This window comes from Chrysochloris asiatica, unplaced genomic scaffold (genome assembly GCF_000296735.1).
Source record: "Chrysochloris asiatica unplaced genomic scaffold, ChrAsi1.0 scaffold00285, whole genome shotgun sequence".
Lineage (NCBI taxonomy): Eukaryota > Metazoa > Chordata > Mammalia > Afrosoricida > Chrysochloridae > Chrysochloris > Chrysochloris asiatica.
Window position 1 is genome coordinate 1,693,833 of NW_006408803.1, and position 5,796 is coordinate 1,699,628.

A 5,796-nucleotide genomic window follows, 5' to 3' on the forward strand; every position below is an offset into this window, starting at 1 on the left:
TTAAGCTATTATATATTCCTGAGGTTTTTTGTGTACATCCCCCACCCCCCAAGGGGGGAAAAAAACAACAACAGAGGGAATAGAAGCAAACACTGTAGAATGATGATGCATGAAGGAGATTGTAATCATTGCAATGGAACTATGGTGTAAGATCGATGTTCTCCTATATAAAAAGCACTCAATTCAGGATAAAAAGTTAAGAGAAAGATGTATAAATTGTACCTTTCCACCATATTTCTTTAATCTGTATATTGAGCAAACAAGTCGAAAAGCTGAATTATATGAACAGAAATGTGACATCAAAATTAGAGGAAGACTCTTTATAACCTGCAATATGCAAATGACACAACTTTGCTTGCTGAAAGTAAAGAAGACTTGAGTACATACAACCTTCAGAGTGGATTGCACCTCAGTGTAAATAAAAATCCTCAAAAATGAACCAATAAAGTAAATCATGATAAACATAGAAAGGATTGAAGTTTTCAAAGTCTTCATTATGCTTGGATTCCTGGAGTCTTGGTGTGGTGCTATAGGATAAGCACTGGTCTGTGAATTGCAAGGTTGATGGTTCAAACGCATCAGCTGGCCCTCTGAAATGCTATACAGGATCACTGAGTTGGAACCAATAAAAGGCATTTAACAGTAACAGTCACTGCTCATGGCAACAGCAGTTAAGGAATCAACCTATGTATTTTCCTAGGCAAATTGGCAACAAAAGACCTATTCAAAGTAACAAAAAACAAATATATCACTCTGAGGACAAAGGTGAGCCTGGGTCTTGGTAGTTTCAATTGCCTCATTTTCACATAAAAATTGGACAGTGAATAAACAAGACAAGTGAAAAATAGATGCATTTGAATTATGGTGTTGGTGAAGGATACTGAAAGTACCATTAACTGCTAGAAGAATAAACAAATCTTTCTCAGAAGAAGTACATCCCAAAACGAGGATGGTAAGATTGTATCTCATAATTTGGACATGTTATGAGGAAGGACCAGTGCCAGGGGAAGGAAATCATGCTTAGTTAAATAGAGACTCATCAAAACCCTCAACGAGACAGTTTTACACAGTGGGTTCAAATACAACAATTATGAGGATGGAGCAGAACCAAACAATGTTCCATTCTGTTTTGCCATGTTGTTGTTAAGTGCCATCGAATCAATTCTGACACATAGCAACCCTGTGTAGGGTTTCCAAGGAGCAGCTGGTGAGCTTGAACCATGGAATTTGCAGTTCAAATGACTTAGCAGCCTGACACATAGGCTCATTATGCCATGTTGTTGTTGTTAAGTGCCGTCGAGTAGATTCCGACCCATAGCAACCCTGTATAGGGTTTTCAAGGAGCCGCTGGTGAGCTTGAACCGCTGACCTTGCAGTTCAAATGGTCATAGAGTCATTATAATTCGGAACCAACTAGACAGCACTTAGCAAAGGATGTGAAGAGAAGGTGTCTCAATAAGGAACACTAGTACAGATAACGACACTGGAGAAATTTCTTTAAAGGGAAGATTTGTGGTTGTTTCAGAAAGACTGTGAATAGGCAAGAGTTAGAGATGCTAAACTTTGTACTGTTTTTAGTTAAACATTTACAAGTGTTCACTGTATTTGACAATTGTGAAAATGTATTACAATTGTGTTGTCACCATTTTAAGGAAGAATTTCTCAGAAACCTAGGTACTGGAAAAGAGATCTCTGTCATTCCCTAGCTAGGCCAGTTATCTTAATTTCTTAGAAGCATTATGAGCCAGAAGACAAAGTATGGGCTTTAGAATCAGACAAAATTTTGACTCTACTACTTACTAGCTATATGATTGCAACCTGTCACCTAACCTTTCTGAGCATGTTCCTGCATATATGAAATTGTTTGTATAATACCTGCACCCTAGAATTTTTGTAAGAATTCAATTTAAGTATGTAGCAAACCACTGAAATGGTCTTGACACATAAATCAGTTTTCTTTTCTGTCCCCTTGTATTTTCCTTAGAAGAAAAAGAAGAAAAAATTTTGATTTTCAGCTAATTCTTGGTAAAGGACTGAAATTCTTTCAATTAGTTCTTGGTAAGATTATACACATGCCATTTTATTATTTTCTTTTGGAAAATAAGGTTTCAAGTGGTTCTCCAGAAACGCCTAGGCATTTGGAGTTTCAGGAACTGTGATACAAAGATCTGAGTGTTAAATTATATGATTAGGGGTTAATGAAAACTCCTGCATTTACATAGAGGAAAGCATTTAAGGTCCAGGGGATGGTTTGTGTCCTTGTAGCATCCATTCCTTAAATTTGGTAAGAAAAGAAGGACTGCTCAAATTTTCAGCTTGTGTGAGGAGATATAAGATAAAATGCAAGAAGAACTTTGGTATAAAGAGAAGCCGAAAACACGATTTTCCCCAAGGGAACATCAGCTCTCCTCTGTCTGACTCTTTACACTCACACACACACACACACACACACACAAATACTGAGGAATTTCAAAGTCACTGGGTTAAAAGAAAACTTTAAAACAGCCAGGGTACTTACAAAGCAATCCCTATTCAGCCCTGAGTTATGTAGAGAGCAGCTTGGATCTTCACATATCTAATACAGTGTCAGAGCCAAGCCAGTCTTGGGATTGTCATGAATCTTGTATGAAGGCTAAGCATGACTTAATTTTGTCACCATTTGAGGGGTAAGGATAGGAACTTCAAGCATAACCTGGTGTCCTGTTTATGTCTCAAGGGCGTGGGATCTCTTGAATGAGCTTCTTTTATTGCCCAGTTTGAAATTCCCGGATTGCAGTCATGAAATATGTACTAAAAGAAATCTAAAATAGAAACTACTCTCATCTAAGAGGAAAAAGAAAAAAGAATGTAAATACATGGAAGAAGAATGATGACAACAGTGACAATAACAATAAACTATGAGGTTGTATAAAATAAGTGTCTTCTTGAATCATAGCTTTTTTGGAAGAGAACATAAACTACGGTTAGCTTATTGGTGAAATAATTTCATTTAAATTATGTCTTGTTTAAGGGGGAGAGCAATATACCTGAAGGGAGAGGTTGGCAGAAGAGTGATAAAGCTAAGTAAAGGCACAAGGGTTAAAAAGATAGTGATATATAAACAATCTTGGGACTACCATGTTCTGTGGGTAGACACATGGACAGAAACACAGACTAAATGGATATGGGATGAGGACTGGGAGTATACCCACAAATATATTAGAATTTAAAAGAGGGTATTTGTACATGGGTATTTACTTTTCCAGCAAATAGAACTATGTTTTATAATGGAGCATGTTTTTGTTATTAAGTGTCATCGAGTTGGTTCCTACTCATAGCAACCCTATATAGGCTTTCTGAGGAGCAGCTGGTGGGTCTGAACTGTCAACCTTGTGGTTTGCAGTTCAGTGCTAATCCTATTATTATTGCTAGTTGCCATCGAGTCTGTACCGACTCATAGTGACCTTATGCACAGCAGAATAACACACTGCCTGATCCTGAGCCAACCCCACTATTGTTGCCACACTTGAGCTCATTGATGCTGACACTTTGCCAATCCATCTCGTTGGGGGTTTCCCTTTTTTCTCTGACTTTCCACCCTACCAAACACGATATCCTTCTCAAGTGACTGGTCCCTCATGACAATATGTCCAAAGTATGAGAGACTAAGTTTGGCCATCCTGGCCTCCAAGGAGCACTCTGGCTGCACTTCTCCCAAATGGATCTATTGGTTCTTTTGGCAGCCCATGGCACTTTCAATATTCTCCTCCAACACCATAACTCAAAAGCATCTATTCTTCTATGGTCTTCCTTATTCACTGTCCAGCTAATCCTATTGCACCACATAACTTAGGTAAAATAATAAAAATGTCTTAGATATTAGCAAACATTTTAAGGCAATGAGTTTCTGGACTTAGGGGCTCAGGATCATAGTCTCAGGGATTCCATGGTCAGTTGGCATAACTAGTCCACAAAGACAATGTTCTACATCCTACTTTGACGATTAGTGTCTGGGATCTGAAGAGCTCATGAGTGACCATCTAAGGTCTCTCCATGTGCAGGAGAAAGAAGAGTGATAAGAATTGAAGATGCTGGGAATCAATTAGTTCCATGGATTAATGGAACATGTGAACATTTGTGTCCAGGACTCAGACCAGAAGAACTGGATGGAGCCTAGCTGCCACTACCAACTTATCTGAACGGGATCACATTAGAAAGTCCCAGATAGAGTGGGAGAAAACTCAAAATGCTTAATTAAAAAAAAAAAAAAAAAAGAGAGAGAGAGTGAGTTAGAGAGAGACCAGACATAATGGTCAGAAAGAGACTGGAGGTACCTGAGACTATGGCCCTTGACCACCCTTCAAGCTTAGAAATGAACTCATTCTCATGACCTAATTTTCAGCTCAACAGTAGATAGATATAAAGGGGTGACAACAACATTAGTAAGGTATGCTTACCATGGAATGGCCAATCATTCAAAATTAAAGGAAAACATTTACTCAAGGACAAAGTTGAGAAAGGATGAGAAGGTGGGTGGAATGAAAATAGGACCCAGGGGAGGAAGTGGGGGAACTGTTGTTGCATGGAGGGGATTGCAATCATTGAAATGAAACAAAGTGTATAATTTGTTGAATATAAAACTTATGATCTGGACTGTAAACCTTCATTCAATTCACACAAAAAAAGTTTAAAAAACAAGTCTTGTTATTTTTAAGTGCCATAGAGTCAGTTCCAAATCATAGCAATCCAGTATAGAGTTTCCAAGGAGCAGCTGGTGAGTTTTAGTCACAGACTATAGACATAAAATAATTTTAAACTGTAATTTTATAGAATTTTATATTAAACTCTCTATTTTAAAAAATACTTTCCTCCCATTGCATATTTGTTAAAACTTAAGGGCTTGATTTGTGTAATTAATCCTTCACTTAAGTTAGAAGAACCCAGAAGCATTGGTGACATCATGGACGTGTACTAAATTTGAATTCAGCAGGATAAAGATGCAAAAACATAAAAACCAAAATTTAGTATATATCTTTATGTTAAGTGTATCTGCAATTCCTATTTTCACAAAGGAGAAAAGTAGGATTAGGGTAATAAAAATAAAGAATGAGATTCACCATAATCATAAAAGCTTGCTGTTATAGCATATTACAGCTTATTTGAATAACTTTTTTTAGTGAAGTGTATGTTCTTATTTCTATATAACAACAGTCTTACAGAGAAGAAGTCCATTTTTACAGATGAGGCAATTTAATCTTGGAGGATAGAATGTTCTTTGTTAAACAGCATGGCTAGTAAAAGTAAAGCTGGTACAAGAAGTCAATTCTTGTGGCATTTTGAGTAGTTTCTAGAGTATAGGGCAATGAGGAAGGACCCAGTATCCAACCTAAAGTACTCATTATTTTAAATCTATCTGTGCCCAAACCCATTAATACCTTATCTGAATATTTTCTGTTCTGTCATTCTTTTAAATATTTTAAGTTTTATTGTGAATTGAGTGAAAGTTTACAGAGCAGATCATCACTTTTACATTCAACAAATCATATACCTTGTTTCATTACAGTGATTATAATCCCCTCCATGTATCATCAGATAACTATTTCTCTCTGTTCACTTTAGCTCTTTTTTTTTTTTTTTTAACACTCACACATATATAATAATTTACACAACCAAAGGACACATTCATTAAGTCTGCTTTCTGGCCACCATCTTTTAGTCCTTCTCTTTCCATGAATCTAGAGTCCTCAGCTGCTCCCTCTCTCCATGTCCCCATCTCTGCTTCCATCTCTGGTGTTGCTACTTCTCTGGATAAGTTCT